General features: G+C 48.7%; 1 protein-coding gene across 4 annotated transcripts in view; it reads right to left on the bottom strand.

Annotated features, from left to right (window-relative positions):
- Positions 1-19,245, bottom strand: part of PITPNM2 (phosphatidylinositol transfer protein membrane associated 2) — a 125,920-nt gene extending 106,675 nt beyond the window's left edge. For all 4 annotated transcript variants that reach the window (XM_080941180.1, XM_080941182.1, XM_080941181.1 and 1 more), the window contains exon 1: positions 18,903-19,245. The gene's annotated coding sequence lies outside the window, so the exon portion shown is untranslated. The remainder of the gene's footprint in view (positions 1-18,902) is intronic.
- Positions 19,246-20,023: the final 778 nt, after the last annotated feature.

Below are 20,023 nucleotides of genomic sequence, written 5' to 3'. Positions count from 1 at the left end.
AGAAAAGAACACTCTGCAAGTCATGATTCCCTGTGACAAGTGCTGGAGCTCCAGGGCTGGAGAGACGGCTCAGCTGTTAAGAGCACTGACCGCTCTTCCAGAGGTCCTAAGTTCAATCCACAGCCACCACAACCATCTGTAATGGGATCTGTAATGTAATGCCCTCTTCTGGTGTGTCTGAAGACAGCTACAGTGTACTCAAATTAAAAAAAAAAAAAAAAAAAAAAAAAGTGCTGGAGCTCCTAGCTAGAAAGAGGGCTGGGTCTGAGGCTGGTCATTATGCTAGAACTGCCCACTCCCACCTAGGTCAGGAGAAATGTACCTACTTACACACACATAGACAGCTGTGCCAGGATCACTGCTCATGCCCACCCAGCCATTTACCTAACAACCCAAGTTGAGTTGTGTTGCCTCAAGTTCATGTTCTTCTCAGAAACACAGCTTTGGACATAGGGTCTTGGAAGATATAATTAGCCAAGGTGAGGTCACAGTCCATAGGGTGGTCTTAATCAAGTGTGACTGGATTTAGTCATTATAAGAAAACAGACACAGGGCTTGGTCTTATACTAGTGGTAGAATACATATATGTCTAGTATGAGGTCCTAGGCTCAACCTCCAACATTGCCAAAAAATTAAAAAAGTAAGACTAGCTTTTGAACTGGCAAGATGGCTCAGCAGGTAAAGGGACTTGCACCAAAATTGATGATCTGAGTTTGATCCCCAGAACAAGAAGAATCCCATAAGCTGTCTTCTGACCTCCACATGCATGCCACAGAATGTACCTGCATGTACACACATGCATACACAACAAACAATTAAAGTTTAAAACAATCAAAGCAGAATGACACAAAGGGAGTAACCCATGTGAGGACAAGACAGTGCAGCCGTGAGTCAGCGGCAGCTAGGAGGAAGCCTAGGTGGGGCACATTCTCCCTGCAGTTTCAAGAAGGGTGCAGCTTGCCCAGCATTTGGACTTCTATGTGGAATGAATTCTGGGTGTTAGAGGTCACCCAACTTAGTTATGATGCCCTGAGATGCTAACAAAGACACAAAAGAGAGACTAGCCACTGTAGTTTGCTCTTTAGGGGCTCTAAGAGACAGGGAGTCAGGTTCCAGGTGGTGGCTCCTCCCCTGCCATGATCAATGGTCCCTTCTCTGCTGCCAGTCTTGTCTTCCCTGTACCTGAGGTTCTATTGAGAAAAGAAGACTCACTTAGCCATGACCACTCCCAGAAAGGCAGGTGGCCTGGCCAGGCACAGCTGGGTATTCTCTCCCTTGCCCCTTTATGCCTCAGGCAAAGCCAAAAATGGGAGAGAACACAAAGGCTCTAAGGGATCAGGAGAACCACTAAAGGTCTATCAGTAGGTCTGCAGCAAAGTTCACCAAGCTGTCTACATCACCCACATCCAATGTCCCCGCCAGCATCCTGTGCCCCCCAGCAGTACTATCTTCCACCCACTCTGCAGCTGCGGACCCTGGCAGGGGCCGTGGGCAGCTGGCATCTGCTCTTTGGAAAGGTATTTATCTTTCCACTTGCTGAGAGCAAACGGGTGCCATAAAAGGACATGCCCAATGTCAGGTGCAGACGTGCTCCACAGAGACAGATGTTCACACTGCCACAGGGCTGCTAACTGCCAGGAGTGCCCTTGCAGAAGAACCTGGGGCCCCACTGTGCTGTGCAGGAGGTCTCAGGCAGACCACAGATGTGAACACTGTCCCCATGCCTACATAAACACAGTGAGGCACCATTCAGCCCACAAGCACTGGGAATTCTAAAAATGTCTGTGCCAAGCCCCTGAGCTTGAGGGTTCTATTTGTTTTCTCCCTTTTACCATTTCATCATTTAAGTTTATAGTCCAGCAGCCTTCAGTGCAAACACAAGGCTGTGTAGCCACTGCTGCTATTCTAGAACATCTCATCGTCCACTAAAACAGTTCCCAGTCTCCCTCTGCACCGACCCCTGCTAGGTACCAGTCTACTTTCCACCTCTGGGGACTGACAGTGAGTGGGGTCACACGGTATTGACCTTGTGTGGCTGTCTTCTTTCACTTGGCAGATCCTTTCAAAGCTCCATCCCTGTGTAGCGTGTTAACACTCCATTTCTTTTCATGGCCGAATGCTCCACCGTTTGCATGGACCATGTTCTGTTTATCTGCTGCTGCAAAGTCCAAGCTGCTCCTTCAGGTTATGATCTCTGGTCCTACTGTGGAGACTGTGTGGACACTGGTCCTACTGTGGCCTCTGCTTTTGCTTCTCTGTGCAGCCGGCCCACTGGTCATGTGGTAATTGTTCTCCACAGCTGCTGCAGCATCTTACATCCCACCAACTCCTCCACATCCTCTAACACTCACTTTACTTTATTTTTAGAGGTTTAAGATCACAGACAAGCCCAAGACTCTGAACAGATACAACCAACAGGATGTGGCTCCATGGCCCGTGGTGGCCAGGTATCCACGTCAGACCGCTAACCACTCAACACAGGACAACAGAGATGTAGTCAGAATTGATTTCAGGTCCCTGCCTTAGGGCTCACCGGCTGTGTGACTCTGGACAAATACTTTAACTTCTCTGAGCCTCAGTGACTCCCACTGTGGGAAAGGAGCTCAAGTGGAAGTGTCACATCTCCCAGGAGCAAGACTGTGATTGACCCTAGAATCTCATCATAAAGTCTGTAGGATGACACATAAGAACTGGGATGGGCTCATTCCTCACTCCTTGCCCCACCTTTTACAATTAGCATGAAAAGGGCTAGAATGTTTTCTCTTCTCTCTGCCTTCAAATAGAGAAGACAAAAGAAAAAGAAAAGAAAAGCAAGGAGTTGGGGAATCTAGATGTTCTCCTGAGGGCAACCTTAGCAACACACACACACACACACACACACACACACACACACACACACACACACACACACGTCTACATGTACTCAAGTCTATATACATGTTCACACACAGACATGTCCACATATACAGAAGTCTATACACATACACGTGTTCTCTCTCTCTCTCTCTCTCTCTCTCTCTCTTTCTCTCTCTCTCTTTCTCTCTCTCTCTCTCTCTCTCTCTCTCTCACACACACACACACACACACACATACACATACGTCTACATATATACAGACATATAACCCTCACCCCTTACCATAAACTGTTTCCCCAATCATGTCATCAGATCCAAGAAAGTAGGGCATGGATTCTTACTCTGAAAACATGAAGATCTAAAGAGGTGAAGCACAGGGGCTGGAGAGATGGCTCAAAGGTTAAGAGCACCAGCTGCTCTTCCAGAGGTTCTGAGTTCAATTCCCAGCAACCACATGGTGGCTCACAACCATCTGTAATGGGATCTGATGCCCTCTTCTGTGTCTGAAGGTCTGAAGACAGCTACAGTGTACTCACATACATTAAATAAATAAATCTTAAAAAAAAGAGAGAGGTGAAGCAGTCCCCCAAGATCACAGGGCACCTCTCAAATGGGCTCCCCACTCTTATCTATCAGTCTAGCTAATACAAGAGAGATAGCTGTGGGCACTCTCCACACACAGGGCCACACCTAGAGGCAACCCTATGGCCATTACTCTATTACAGTGCCTGCTTCTATGGTGTGCCAGTGTCTTCCCTCCCTCTCCTCTCTCTCCAACCCCCTCAGAGAGAGGAGAGAGAGGGAGAGAGGGAGAAGAAAGGGGAGGGGGAGTGAGAGTGGGAGAGGGAGAGAGAGAAATTGTTCATGCTGACCAAGGTCCTGACTGAGAAGTCCCAGGAAGGAAGCAACCCCTGTCCTCTCTGCTAGTGGAGGCATGTATCCTTATGGGCCACTAGCTGCTATCTCCATGGTGACAGAGTGACACAGGCAGTGGGGCTAAAAATAGTACCTCTACCTGATGAAAGCCCTGCCTGTCCATTCCGGCTGCGTGGGACTCTGAAAAGCTTGGGGGCCAAGATCTCAACAAGAGAGGCCCTTAGGCCATTAGAAGGGCAACCGCACACTAAGCTCCTCCAGGGAAGCAGCTCAGTCAAGGTCCTGAGCTAATGGGCTCTGTGTGGGTGGCCCTGGAAGGCTGGCAGTCACCAGCATTCTTGTTCTTGTGCAGGCAAATGTCCCTTTTCAGCAGGCCAGCCCAGTGAAGGAGCTCCTCTCAGCCTTGTCAGTGAGAAGCACTCTCTCCCCAGCCTTGCTCTGTGGCAAGTTTCTCACTCTGGGCAGATCCTAAAGGAAGCTCAGTAGGCTACTTAGGTAGGTAACCCCAGACTTGTTCAACCCCAAAATGGGTACTCAAGGTAGTAAGGTGCCCAAAACAGCAGGTCAGCATTTGAGACCAGGAGGCGGGGACCTTGAGGACACTGCCTCCCCTCTTGGCCTTAGCATTCTCTTCTCTACAATAGGCTGACTTCAAGGCAACTGTGTGATGAAGTAAGAACATGGCACGGAGCAAACAACACAAAAAGCACACGGTGCCATGCTTGGCAGGACGAAGGGAGGGTGTGACGTAATAGTGGGCTAGCCTGGTGGGCTAGCCTGAAGACCCCTGTGAATGGACATGTCCATGTGTGGAAGCTGTTTGTCACCTGGACGCTGCCAGTAAAGCCAGAACATCACACACAGATACCAAGCTTAGCCTGCTCCAGGAGAGCCCAAAGGTGAGAGAGAGATATGTTGGACAGAACCTTTGCCAGCGGCAGTGTCATGGCGGCAAACCAACAGCTCCGTGTGTCACTAAAAAACAAATGGGGGTGGGTATAAAGCTTAGTGCCACCCTAGCCTAAGATTAGTGACCTTCTACATTCTCATCACTGAGGGGAGGGAAAGGTTTTTTGTGTTTTTTTATTCTTCTTATTATTATTTTTGTGTGAATAATGTTCATAGCCAGGAAATTCCACTTTTCATTTATGTATTTTAAAGCAACTTGATTATTTAAAGCCATTTTATTTAGTTAGTTTTAATTAATTTTATTTCCTATACGTGGGTGTTTTGCCTAAATGTATGTCTGCGCCCCATGTGCATGCCTGGTGCCCTCAGAGTTAGAAGGGGGCATCAAATCCCCTGGGACTGGAGTTGCAGATGTTTGTAAGTCATCTTGTGGGTGCTGGGAATCGAACCTGGGTCCTCAGGAAGAGCAACCAGTGTTCTTAATTGCTGAGTCATCTCCCTACGCCCTATTTAAAGCCTTTTACAGGTGATTGAGAAACATTCTCAAAGTGAGAATAGTTCACATGGACTCTGACCCCTCAGATTTTCACAGGTATAATACAGTACAGACTTCAGTTCCATGCCATCAAAGCTTTCTGCCTGTTAAGAACTCCTCCCTATAACCTCTACCCCACCCCCACCCGCAGCCACCGTTCCCTCTGGGTCTCTGAGCCTGGCCTCTCTCAGTACATTTGCCTCGGTGGAATCATGCAGTACTTTCTGTGATTCACTTGCTTCAATTAGCATAATGACCTCAAATTTAATCTGCACGGTCCTATGTCACATATCCATCCTGTGGCTACACATTCCATCTACAGACAGAACTGTCAAACTACCTGACTTTTAAATTGTCTTTGTAAACTTACAATGAACGTATATTACTTTGAAATTTTTTTAATGATTTAATTGTGTGTCTGTATGTGGGTGGGTACATGCACATTAATGTAGCTGCCCAAAGAGGCCAGAGGTGGCTGATCCTCCTGCATCAGGAATTACAGGCAGTTGAGCCTCCTATGGGTGTGAGAATTGAACTGCGAGAGCAGGGTGTGTTCGTGACCACCAAGCTCTCTCTCCAGCCCTGAAAAGTTTATAAAACCAGGAAAATAAATAAAAATTTAAGCTAGGACTAAAGAAAGAGGCTTACTTGCTCCTCTCTCCTGGATGCCTCCTCCCTCAGTCTCAACCTGCCACTCCATCTGTGTGACCTTGGACACAGCTGTCCTCCCCTTCCTCTTCTGTGTAGTCCCTAAAATGGATTCCTAGTATGACTATATTATGATAAATCAATAAACAGCCTTAAAATTCTCCAGTAGAGCATGATAAATACAACTAGCCATTCTTCGTGGTCTGGGTTAATCATTAAGTATCTTTAATCATAACTGGGAAACACAACTGGCCTCACTGGCCACTGGTAATGGACTTCCAAGTTGCTTGTTCCTCAGGCACATGGAAAGTTAATTAGGGCAATGAAAGTAAGTGTGACTTTGTGAATTCCAGACTGACTTCCTGTTCCCACTCAGTTCCCCCAGGCTTAGTGATGTCATGACATCCTCTTGGCTACCTTTCCTGAGCATCAAAGGACAATGACCCAGGGAACATGTGTCCCCTGTGTTCCCTACCATTATCTGCTGGGAATCAGTAAAAACTCATGCCACTGAGAGCCAAGACACCTGCCTTCTTCTGCACCTTGCTCTGGGTTGTCAGCATGGGAAGGAGCCTTCATAGGTCCATAGGTGAGACCCTTCAGAATGCTCTGATGGTGAGACTGAGACCTGCCAACCTACATTCCTGTGACATAAAAACCTGTATACACTCCATCAGGATGATGGTGCATAAACGAATCCACCCTCCTGTCCAGCATCCCTAGAGGTGGATACAGAAGCCAAGGCACAGAGAGGTGTGATTATCAAAGACCACCCCACCTCTAGCTCTCGGCTTCCATGCCAAGGATCATTTTTTTCCTTTTGTTTGTTGTTTTGTGGGTTTGTTTGTTTTGTTTTTTTTTTTTTCAAGACAGAGTTTCTCTGTGTAGCCCTGGCTGTCCCGAACTTGCTCTGCAAACCAGGCTAGTGTTGAACTCAGAAATTTATTTGCTTATGACTCTTGAGTGCTGGGATTAAAGGGGTACACCGCTACCTGGCTCATTTTTCAACTAGAAGTAAAACAAAGCCAAAATCTCACTGACCTAGAAACATCCAAACAAAATGTGGCCTGTCTATACAATGTTGTTCACCCCTAAAAAATAGGCAACTCTGGTATATAAGAGGCCATGACACCAAGTAAAAGACACTAGTTCCAAAATGAGGCATGATGCCACCAATATGACATCCTTCTAGTCTCAAATCCATAAAGGCAGGAAGTAGAAAAATAGTTGCCAGGGGCTGGGGAGGAGAGTGAGGAACTGTTTAATGGGGACAGATGAGAGACGTCTGTGGATGGGTGGATGGATGGATGGATGGATGGATGGAGGATGGATGGATGGATGGATGGATGGATGGATGGATGGTTGAATGGATGGATGGATGGATGGATGGATGGATGGATGAATGGATGGATGGATGGATGGATGGTGGGGATGGCTGCACAGCCACCTGAGTTAAACTGTACATTTAAAATAACCAGAGTGAAGGGTTTTATATTGTCTGTGTCTGTCACAGGGAAAAAGGAACGAGGCACTGACATATATACAGCCTGGTGGGCGCTGAAAATATGATGCTGACTGACCGAGAAGCCAGACACAGACGATATCCAGAGTAGGTGACTGTGGAAACAAAAAGCCCATTCATTGTTTCCAGGGGGCCAGAGGAGAATGGGGGCTGCCAATGGGTATGGAGTTCCCCTTTTAATGGGGTAGAATGTTCTGGAATGAAAAAGAGGATGAATGTACTAAATGTTACCAGTTGTATACTTCCAAAGTGTCTAGTGTCTCACAATCTGAATGCTGGCTGCCATGCTTCATCACATGACCTTCCCTGGAGAAATATAAAGAGATGAGGCATCCATTCTCTTCACGTAGAGTGGTCACCAATGGAAGGATTCCACACAGTTCAGCTTGGTGAACTAATGCAACCTCTGGGGTTATTTACAAGATCATGGATGATTCTAAGGCAGCTCCACCAGTGAGGAGTCCACTAGGCAGCAATACCACTGAAGAGTCACGCCTGCTGCGTGGACAACTCACAAGAAGATGCACCGATGAAGACAGTCTCACTGGGCAGTGAACGGCAGAACCCCACCAAAGAGCACTACCTCCCAGGTTAACCTTCTGATGGAGGGATGGCTAAGGATCCCTGAGGGCTGTGAACAGCAGCAGCAGCAGTGGTACAACCTTGGGTCTGCTCACTCCTGAATAAGGGAATGTGAATGGGTACAGTCTCAGAAAGATCTTGTGTCAGGACCACAGCAGTGATCGAGTCCAATATGAGACTGTAGCAATACAGCACACCTGAGTTAAAGGGGACACTGTCACACTACCACACGTCCTTTGTGTGGAAGTTTCCCATACTGCCTCTCTTCTGTTTTTTTTTTTTTTTCTTCCTAGCCCTTTCTTGAGCTCTTCATGCCTCTGCCTTATGTTGAAGCCCAATCCACCTTCTCTGTGACCAAAGGCTGGAATCCTGGATTTTCAAGTACTCAGTTGAAGTCCAGGGGAAAATAGGTGGAAACTGGCAATCTACAATCTAGAACAAGTGGGCCCAGTAATGAGACCCTAGGACTTTACTCCAAGTTCTGAACCAGCCCAGGTACTCTGGGAGTTCCAAGAATAATATATCAGCCTGTTCTATCTGACTGGACACTTGGGCCCCAAAAGCTAAACCATGAGGCCAGCAATGCAAGTTTGACTTCAAATGGTCAGCTATGCCTTAATAGATTATCTTCACCCAAGCAGGTTCTGCTACTCTGAACACACTGCCTAGGCATCCAGGGAAACACCCAACTCCTGCTTAAGGGGACTGTTCCAGTTTGCTTTCTATTGCTGTGATAAATACAACCAAAAAGCAACTTGGGGAGTCTGGTGGTTTGAATAAGTATGACGCCCCCCACCCCCCAAGGGCTCACTCATATTTGAATGTTTAGATACCAGGAAACAGCGCTATTTGAAAGGATTAGAAGGATTGGAAGGTGTGGCCTTGTTGGAGGAAGTGTGTATCTGGAAGTGGGCTTCTAGGGATCAGGATGCAGCTCTCAGCCTCTGCTCAGCTCCTCCCTACATGCCTCTTTGTTCCTCACCATGATGGCAATGGACTAACTGTAACCAAGCCCTCAACTAAAAGCTTTCTCTTATAATAGCTGCCTCGGTCTACTGCTCTTCACAGCAATAGAACCCCAATCAAGTCAGGGAGGAAAGGCTTTATTTCCACTTACAGCTTCCATCGTGAAAGAAATTAAGGCCAGAAATTCAAGCAGGAACCTGGAGGCAGGAACTGAAGCAAAGGCTGTGGAAGAAAGCTATTTATAGGCTTTCTCCTTCTGGCTTTCTCTGCTAGCTTTCTTGTATACCCCAGGACCACCTGCCCAGGAATGGCACTGCTCATGACGAGCTGGCCCTTCCAAACCAATCAAGAAAATGCTTCCAAGACTTGACTATCAGCCAGTCTGATGGTGGTAATTCCACAGTTTAGATTCTCTCTTCTCAAATGACTCTAGTTTGTGTCAAGTTGACAAAATGCTAAATAAGACAGGGCCTGAGTCCATAGTTCCTCAACACCTTCTGTTTCAGCAGCCACAGACCCTTGAGTTCCTCAGGCCAGTAGCCTCTAAAAAGCCAGATCCAGCCTCCTCCTCTCCTGGCTGGCTTCTCACTACCATCTTTACAACAGGGTCCTGTGCTTTCTCTAAGAAGGAAGAAACCAAGAAGACTAGACAAACACAGGAGAATGATGCTGAGTTGAGGAACTTGGCTCCGGAGGTATGCCCTCCCCACCTGAACAAGCCCGACATCACTCAGGACTTTTACAAAATCCCACCTTACACCCTGCAGAAAGGAGACCACATACCAGAATCCTTTAGCCTACTGTGTTTTCTCTTTAGAGTAGAAAAAAAAATCCATTTACTCCCAATTAACTCATCTCCCAGGACCTCTAGACCTACACCTCTGTGCCTGACCTCCAACCTCCAGTGCTGCAAGCCTAAAGGACTAAACAACAGGATCAGGATTGGCCTCAAAACTCCATAAATAGAGAGGATCCAAGTGCATGTGATCCTATCTCAGGGAGTCTGTTGTCAGGCTCCAAAGCCCTTTGGCTTCTTTTTCGGAAAGCAAGAGCTTCAGAACAAACAGAAGAGGAATTCTATTTCCCTCTTGGAGGAAAACAAACAACACAAAACAGAAAAGCAGCAACATACACAGATATAGATAGAAAACACTGACAGATTAAAAGCAATAGCAGCATAGCCCACAGTTTGGTCACTTAGAGCAGTGTGGCTCAACACAAACGGGTACATGAGAAACGGGAACCTAGAGTCTGAGCCAGTGGCTAGCATACTGAGTGCTGGGATAGAAATCATGACCTCTGAGTCACTTGGTTCCCATCTGGGAAATAGCATGGGCAAAGCATGGAAAACACCCAATGGTGATCCCAGTCCCTTCATGCTGCCCACAGGACTTGTGGCAGTTTTAAGTCAAACACAGTACCAGGGGCTGAGGCATCACGTAAAGGGGGATAAGTGGCAAGTGGTTCCTTACCGATGCTTCCCAGATAGGCCCGAGACACCAAATCAGCACCAAGACACTCTACCAGGCACTGGTGACCCAAGACAAACAAGCTACAGCCCCTCTGTGTGTGCAGCAGGGGAGAGGGCAGATCTGGGTTCCTTATGGTTGGGCTATGGTCTGGATGCTACCAGCATGGACTAGAGCAGCCTTCGTACCACGCCAGGCTACCAGCACAGCCTCTAGCAAATGGGACATCTCAGAGTTTACGAGCTGACCTGTAGTTCAGCCCTTGAGTGCTAATCCCACTCCACCGTCCTGTGCCCAGCCCCATAACCTAGGGCTTCTAGGACAGGGAATGCCATTGCTCCTTGTGGAAAGGTCAAACTCCTGTATTTTCCCAGTGCTCCTTCTGGCTCTCCTATTTATCTGACTCTAAATTCCTCTCCTCCCCTGGCCTCCCACTGGAAAGTCAGAGCATTCTTCAGGAAAGGACTGGTCGGGTGGGAATGACCGAGGTGAAAGGAAAAAAAGCTAGTGAAAGCCTAGAAACGTGACTCTCTGCTACCCAAGGAGTGCGGTCATTACCATGAACTCACGATGCTCTGTGAGTCACCCACCGCTGGGAACTGACACCACTCTGGAGTCTCAGTCACTGTATGGGCTAGAAGCTCAGCTGCTCTCCTCGTTAATGGCAGGAATCCGTGACACACATCCCTTGCTACCCCGGCAGTCAGTGCTCCGGCTCTGTGGCGCCCCAGTGTAAATTAGCAAGCTCCTCACTACCCTAATACAATTCGTGCTCTGGGCCAATTAAATGAGCTACTTCAGGACTTTGCTTCATTGTATTGGAAAATGTCAAGCATAGGGGAATGTGCAGTCTTAGGTGAGGCATGTCCAATTGATGGCTGAGCAAGGAAGAGTGCTTTCAGAACTCTAGAGGCTTTTGTTATTGATGGTGTTTTAGTGTTGGGTTCTTAAACACATCAAACAAATTTCCTTAGACTGGTAGTTACTGACTGCCACAGGGGAAGACTGTGGGCCTCCCACCTCCCAGATGGTCCAACCACAATAAACGTTTGGCCTGTCAGATGCACAACACTGACGAACTAATTGAAATATGCTGCAAAGAGCAAACCCCAAATAAATGTGAAATCATTGTTTCCTTGTGCTATAGCCCACCGAATTGCCTGCGAGTCTGGCCAGCCCTGCTGATGGAATGTGTCTCCCCACCTTCCACACCGCCAGCCTCGCTGATGTGCGGTTTTCAAAAGATTTAAATGTCTTTTTTTTTTTTCAGTGTGATTACCCAAGTGAGAAGAAATCTAATTGCAAAAAAATGTTTGCTTTTTCTTCCTCATTGGAAAAAAAAAAAAAAAAAAAAAAAAAAAAAACCTACAAGTAAAGACTCGGTTCTTACAAATTGGCAAGAAAAGCAATTATGACCTTGGGCAGAGAAAGAAAGTATGTGTTCATCTTCAGGAGAGATAAGCATGGGCCTGACCACGGGGGCAGCCCTATCCCTGAGCCAAGGGGAGTTATTTCTCTTGAAGGACACAGGAATGTCCACCCAGTTATACTCAATACCCACTTTTGACAGGACACTCATGTTTCCTTGAGTCCTTCTCAGGGGACCAGGAGTTACAGGACCTGACACCCAATCCTAGCAAGAAAACACTAGGAAAGAGGAACAGCCTGGGCAGACCCAGGCAAGAAAGGTCCTTGCCATGAGCCACACTTAAAGCAAGCCCTGAGGTGGGGCTGGGGGGAGCTGGAGGGATCTGTAGCCCTGAGGTGGGGCTGGGGGGAGCTGGAGGGATCTGGAGACTCATGAACTCTCAACAGGAGTCCACAGCATCTCTGGGAAGATTGTGCTGTGATCTGAGCTTCTGAGCTGTGGAAACTCTAGCTTGGCCTGAACACCTCCTTGGGAAAAACCACTCCTTCAAGAGGAGGAGAGTTTGTCCTCGGCAGCTTGTGACAAGGGCCAATTCTCTCACAGGCCTTCGCTGGGCTGCTGTTATCCCATGTGTGCGAACCTGGACCCTCTCTGCTTTTGGAATAGGGAAATAGGCCCAGTCCAACAGAAAATGGAACTTTCTGGAAGAAGCTACAGGAAGAAGGGCAGATAGGTCTATGATAACACATCAGCATCTATAATAACAAGCATTCGTGAGGATCTGCCACCAGCCAGGTCCTGAACTCCTAACCTTCACTCGCCAAGCACAGGTTATACAGTAGCAAGAGTCCCTGAAGTGGATAGATAGCCAGGATCTCGGGGCCGCCATTATTCGGGGGACTGGCTACTTGCAAATGTATCTAGTCACTAAGACCTACTTCTCAGGTGGAGAGATGTCTCAGAAGACCTGGGTTAGATTCTCAACAGCAGTGTCCTGAAGTGAAATTGTGAGGGTTCTTTGGAAAGTCAGTTTGCTGGGGCGAACACGTGAAGGAACGTTTCGTTAAAGTGGACGCAGGTGTGAAAGGCTAAGGCAACCCCGTGAAGGAACATTTCGCTGCAGCAGACACAGGAGAGAAGATGTTCTGCTAAAGCACGTGAAAGGACACATGATGTAGGAGTCTTTGCTAAAGACACACATGTATTGATCGGTCCACCTTACACTGCGTAGTTGAACTGCATTTGTCAGGACTCCATAGAGAGAAATGAACCAAAATCTTCTGGTGGTGTGCTGCAGTTTGTTACTGCGTCTAAGGACCTGTGCAGAGGCAAGGTCCATACTGAAATAAGTAAGACACGTAGAGGACATGTGATGTTTGGAGGGTATAAAGAAGACCCCACAGAATGAGGAGACAGAGCTTGGCTTGCTGGGACAGCTAGCTGTGCAAGGCTTATGGGTCTCACGTCTTCACTGATCTTCGATTCCCTGAGAGGCACAGCTGAGAATGTCTCCTGGTGTCCCTCTGGGTCCCTCCTGCTGATTCGAACTGAGGCTGAAGCCTGGCTGTCTCTGCTAGGTCATGTCACCACTGTTGCTGACCCGACTATACTGAGCTGGACTGCTGGTGTATCTGTGAGGTGTTTACAAGTGGACTGAGTGGCCACTGCCTGCTGACCTGTGAACTGAACTTCAGATTTCCTGACAACACAGATGGGAGCTGCTCCAAAGAACCTTTCTAAACAGGTCCACTTCCCTGATTCCTTTCTTTTCTACTACTGGTGGGTGGTAGGTTTCAAGAAAGGTTAAAGCATTTAAAAACCATCATTAAAAAATATGATTTAAAAAAATTAAGTTACAGTGCCCTGTTGGCTCAAAAGTATCTCTAACTCTGCTCCCAATGCCCACTTTTGGCTTCCTCAGTCACAGCACATAGGTATTATGTTCACACAGACAAATATACATAAACACAAGTAAAAATAGTTTTGTTTTTTTTTTTAAAGAGAAAGATCTACTTGTAACTCCTAATCTAGGTTCCAAATGTCTTCAGGGTCATTTACAAACTTCTGCAGATGGCAAATATGGCTTGCCTGATGTTCGAGTTTCCCACTGAGGAGGAACAAGGTGATGTTCTGCGGTCTGTTTCCGCTCTCATACTGTGCCCTTCTATGGTTGGTTCAGTGCCGCATTGTTTCGTATGCCTGTGAGCTTTATCAATTTTGTTGTTCCAAATGCCCCCAGCACAGTGCCGAAGTGTCCGGAGTCCCTGAGCACAGGTTATGACATGCAAAGAAAATGTGCGTAAGATGAGCTCCCTTCTGTACTGAGCTGCAGTGAGGTGAATGTCAGTAAGCCAGTGATATATCTTAAGCAAGATGTTTTCTAATAGAATTACATTAAATAAGTTAATGTGTCCATTAATTGATGAAAAGGTCACGAACAGATACTCCCAGGAACCTTACCCTTTATTTTCCTGAGCAAAGGCTCAATGTCCCCCAGTTTAGGGTCCAGTGTGACTTTGGACAACAAAAGTACTTTGACTAGGATAACTCAACAGTCCAGGTAACCATGATTCATGGTGGAGTTTACTCTTATAGCTGAGTTCACTCTACGGGGTGGTCAGAACACACAACAGGGAGCGAGAACTTCGGCCTGGAGTTCAGAATCAGCCTCTGGGTCTCCCTGTTGTACTGTGCCCATGATTCCTGTTCTCTCTCCACAACACAGAGATGGGGTGGCAGAGGGAGGTCACTTGGGGGAAAGATGTGTGGAGCAGGCAGGACCAGTAAGGAGCCAGTGCTGTGTCACTAATTTCTCAATGTTGTCATGCCTCCGAAGCTGTAGCTTGGGGTTTTGATTGTTACCGGATCCCTGCCTGCTGCTGGTTAACTTCCATTTTGTCCTCTAGCAAGGGCAGCTGTGGCTATGAGTAATTTCAGCAAACGTCAGCCTTGCCCCTCCTCATAGCTCTCTGTGTCCACACCATAAAGGTTTAGCAGAGGTCTGTCCCAGTGCTTGCTGGGCTGGGCCTAAGGAAGTCAGCACCTTATACTCATTAGCAGACTAAGTGCTGCCACCAGCCGACTCAAAGGCATGAAGAAGACTGACTGGCAAACAGGCACCTTGGCTCCAGGCTGGTAATGTGGCCTTGGGACATCCCTGTCTCTCATTCCTAACAGCAGTCCACAACCCACCTCTAGCACTGTCCGATGAGATTTCCACCAGCCTCCCCCATCAGATTTCAGAGCAATTTCTCACTCCCTGGCCCAGAAACCCTGCTCAGACAGGGTCGTGGTAATTTCCATAGTTTAAACAAAGCCCTATATCTGTCTTTATCATTGCTATGACTGGTCAAAATTCTACCTAACCATTGCTCCCTCCATTTCCTTGCCTACCACATGAATTTCCTACTAGAATGAAATTCTTTAAACTATAAGCCAAAATAAATCTTTCCTCATAAAAAACAGTTCTCCAAATATCACCCTCCTGGGAAGTCATCCCTTGGGGACTTTCTTCAAACCACACTGAGTCCACATAAGCATCAAGTGAAATGCTATTCCCCATATCCAATTCACATCTGTCCACTGTTGTAGAGAAACTTACTGTGATGGCTTACATAGAATACAAAGATTATGCAGGTGCAATGGCTCATACCAGCATTTGGTAGGCTGGGGCAAGAGGACCTGAGTTTAATTCCCAGAACCCACGTAAAAAGCCAAGCGTGGTGATGTCCACTTGTAATGCCAGCACCAGGAAGGCAGAGACAGGGAATCTCCAGGGCGCCCTAGGCCAGCCGTCCAACCTACTCTGCAAGGCTCTAGCCAATAAGACACATTGTCTCAAATACAAGGTAGAAAGCAACTGAGAAGCGAAAACTGAGGTCCTCTAATCTCCACATGCAGTGTACACACACACACACACACACACACACACACACACACACACACGCCCACATGAACACATACACTAAGACTATAAATAAACAGACTAACATACACAGATAGACAGTAAAGTAGAAACAAATAATGTAGACTCTAAGGTATCACTGCCACATGGGGTGAATCTGCTGTCATATGGCAGAATGCCAGTGAGTCTTAGGAGGAAAATGATAATCAGTAGGAAAACCCAAATCAAAACCAGTGTGGTATTAAGGCAGAAAAAAAGTGGCACAGATCCCAACAGAGTCTGACCAAATCTATCTCTCAATTTCTTTCTCTGGAAAAATGTGAGGTTCGGGGACAGTAACAGGTACTATGTGCAGTGTGTGTGTGGGTGTGCGCATGCACATGTACAGGTGCCCATGTACACACTGCAGTTCAGAGGACATAAACAATACACAGCCTTACCCACTTTCCTTCTTGTTATCACAGAAAAATCGGCCTAGTTTCCCAGGGAAGACAAAGTGTGCCTGTCCTTAAGTTCTAAAGAAAAAAGCAAACAGAAAACCCACCGGGACTGTAAAGATGGCCCAGCAATTAAGGCACTGGTTTCTCTTCCAGAGGACCTAAGTTCAATTCCCAGTACCCACAATCCTCTATAACTCCAGTTCCAGAGGATCCAACACTCTTCTGGCCTCTGTGGGCACCACGCATACATATGGTGCATAGATATGCCTGCAGGCAAAACACTTATACTTGCAAAGCAATTTAAATAAACCTTTCAAAAGGAACCGCAAACATTATTTTCCATACAGAACACTGGAAGAAGCTGTCAACAGATGGGTTGACCTAAGATGAGGTTTTAGAATGAATCAGATCAGAATCTGCCCTGGCTCTATTTGCAAACATCCCTGGATATCCAGTAAAGATTTAATAACCATCAATCACATGACCTAAAGAGAAGCTGCTCAAAGACCACCTGGCTGTTGAGGCCTAGAGGCAGAGTTACTATTAAATAGTTTTGAGGTGACTGTGAGCATAGGAGATCTGATCTGCAGGTACCTGAGTGCTCCCTTGGGGTGGTCTTCCTGGTCATCAACATCAGCCTCTCCAGTGGCAAATGGCGCTGCCCTGGAGTCTATCCTTACCCTCCCGTGCAGGAGCACATAGTTCCTGGGCTCTTCCCAAAGCAAGGAGGCAGCAATCTCGAAGCAACAGATGCTCTCTCTGCTAATCTCTACAAATAACTGCACATACTTCATTACTGGCTCTTCTTAAAGATTAAGCTGGGAAGATTCAACCGGATGGGCTGTTTAGAAAATCTGCCTGGTAGTAAAATAGGCCTCTGGACAGGGAAGGCGGCGTGAGGAGGAAGGGGCCGATATGAACTATAACAAAAGAGGGCTCTTGATTGTCTCTGCCACTGTCTAGACAATGTTTCCCTAAGTGCCTACTGGGTGTGAAGCACCGGGGACAAGGGAAGAGGATTTATCCCTGACCATGTGCGAAGTTACGGTCCAGAGTAGGGCGGTTCAAAGATGGAGGGCAGAAATCAAGCTCCTGGAAGAGAAACCAGCTCTCCTGCAGGGAAGAGGTGAACAGGTACAAGGAAGAGAAACCAGCTCTCCTTCAGGGAAGAGGTGAAAAGGCACAAGGAGATTGGGAAAAGCTCAAGGGAATCTAGAGGGCTGGATGGACTGTGACAAATGACACATCAGAAGGGAGACGGCTGGAGATAAATAAATAGGGAATTTTAGATTCCATAAGAAACAACCGAGACCAAGAAAAGCCACCCAACTCTTTAATTAACATAGCTGGAATCCAGACCTCCGGACACCTCGACTCCCATTCTCTACCCTGAGTCTCTCAAGTATTCACAGACAGAGAAGGGAAAGGAAAGCACCACCTGGAGAATCGACCTACAGCCAGGCCTTGGTCATCTCCACAGCAGGGAATGTGCTGTCCCAGGCATTTTGGCAAAGTCACTCCCTCGGAGAGCAGCCCTTCCAAGTCATTGTGTTTCTCTGCAGTGGGAGTGGTCTGGGCATCTATTACAACCCCAGAACACCCTTTCTTGACAAGAGGAAAGAATTTGACCACAGCAGTCCAAGAACCAAACAGGGAAAGGTCATGTGTCTGAAGAAATTCTGCTCCTGTGAATGCTGGCTGCACACAGTGGGGCTGACCACAGTGAGAGGTCTTCTGTGAATCAAACTCCACCTGGCAGCATGCAAGGCAGCCCGGGAGATAAACTAGGCACAAAAGTATCTCTAAGGCAGACAGTGATACGAGTCACGCAGATAAAAGTCCTGTAGGGAGTTCAAAGCAGACAGGAGCCCAGGGCTAGGTGGTGGCTGCCATACATTTTACTACTTGGGGGAGGGGCTACCCTATCAGTTGGGGCGACTCTCAGAAGGGGCAGAGGTGAGAAACCGGCAGTAGACAAAGGATGATGCTTAGATATGATCTCTTGAAGAATCTAGTTTGGAGAGGCAGGTAGGCCTAAGAGTTTCAGAGAGATAGAGGGAATAAAAGGAGAAATCCCTGGGTTTCAAGGTAGACGCAAGAAGGCTACTTTAAAGGGGCATAGAGCCTTGCCTTCAAAAGGCATTTGTACAGAATTTTTACTTGGAATGAGCATTTAGAATGGGGGTGTGTGTGTGGTTGTGTACATTGGGGGAAGGGGGCATTTAAGTTTTCCTCTGGCTAGCTCCCCCATCAGTCTTTCCACTGATAGGAAAGAATGTGGGGTCGGTGGAAAAAGTCCCCACCCCACCCCGACACTAAGAAGCTAGGATCTCTCAGGGCATCTGGAAAGGCAGCTTTGAATGGAAAGGGACCACACCCCATCCCTTAGGCCCCAATGCCCACCCACTCTGGCCAGACACCAGGGATGTCCTGCTGTATGGATGCAGGAGAAGCTCTGCCCTGCACTTCCTGCCAGCTCCAGAAAGTGGGGGGTCTCCTGGGACAAGCCCTGGGCTGCAAACACACCTGCTCCTTGACCTGCTGTGACACTTGTCTCTGGGGGAGGGGAGCGGAGGGGGAGTCCTCCACACCCGAGTAATTTAGGAATCAGCATTATTAGTCCAAAAGGGGAGGGGATGGCCCCTAAGCGATACCCGGGGCGGGGATCCCGCGTCTCACACGGTTCTCCCACACGGCGTCCCGAGGGCCCGACAGCCGGACAGCAGGCCGCGCGCACAGTTGCCCGGCACTGCGGGCTCCCCCAGCCCCGGAAGGGCCGCCGTCCTCCCGCCCGCCCGCCTGCCCGCCCTCCCGCCCGCTCACTCACCCGCTCCGCGGGCCACGCTCCGGGCTCCTGGGCCGCCGCCTCACGCCGCGTCCCGGGCAGCGCGGGCCCCACGGCCCCGGCCCGGCCGGCTGCACCCCGTGGACCCGCGCGTCCCCGTCGCCAGCTGGCCCCGCGCGAGCGTCCGGACGGCGGCGGGCATGCTCCGGGCCGTCGGCGGCGGCGCACGTGCTGGCGCGCGACTCTGGGCCGCCCGCCGCTGTGGCCTCTGTGAGCGCGGACTGAGGGGGACGCGGGCCGGGCCGGCTTGGAGCGCTCTGAGCCGCGGCGCCGCCGTGTGCCCCACGCGCCTCAGCGGCCGCTGCCTCCCGCGCGCGCCGGCCCGGCTCGCATTCCCTCAGTCGCGGCGGCGGCGGGCGGCGCCTCCTCAGGCCGCGCGGGGGAGCGGCGGGGGCGCGTCGCGGAGGAGCCGGGCCGCCGCCTGCGCCGGAAGAGCCGCTCCGACTCCGGCCCCGCACCGCCGAGCCCGTGCGCGGGAGGGCGAGGGGCGATCGTGCTGGGGAGGAACCCCGGAGCTGGCGGCTTCGGGGTTTTGTTTTTGATTAAACTCAGGAGACAGACGACACACTTGAGGAGCAAGGAGTGGTGAAAGCCGCGGGGCGCTGGGAACACTGGGGCAGGCCCCGTGCTGGGTCCTGGTGGAAACCCGAGAGGTCTTTGCCTACTGCCGTCGAGTCCTTTGAACAAGACTCCGGGCGGGAAAAAGTTAAAAAAAAAAAAAAAAAAAAAAGCCTGTTGGCCATCAGCAGAGGGAGTAGTGGCCGCCTGACAGGGTGTGCAGCTCAGGTCCCCACCTCCCAGAGAGCAGGATCAGGTTCAGGAAAAGCTTCATCTTGATGCTTCTCTCCCACAGGATGCTCTGGTTGCCACATTAAAAGACCAAGATGGTACTTGGTGAGACTCAAAGAAAAAGCTAAGGGTTTTTTGTTTGGTTGGTTTTTTTGTGGATTGTACAATGACAGCCTGTTAAAACTTGAAGTCAGTAGTCATGGAACCAAGAAGAGCAAACCTAACACCTAGTGATGATTACCATATGCACTATAGAGACAAGCCCAAGCCCGCTGTGTCACTGAACACCGCCCACAAGACAGTATCCAGACAAG

This window comes from Micromys minutus (assembly GCF_963924665.1).
Source record: "Micromys minutus genome assembly, chromosome: 29".
NCBI classification, from domain to species: domain Eukaryota; kingdom Metazoa; phylum Chordata; class Mammalia; order Rodentia; family Muridae; genus Micromys; species Micromys minutus.
This window is presented reverse-complemented; position numbering and strand designations above follow the sequence as displayed.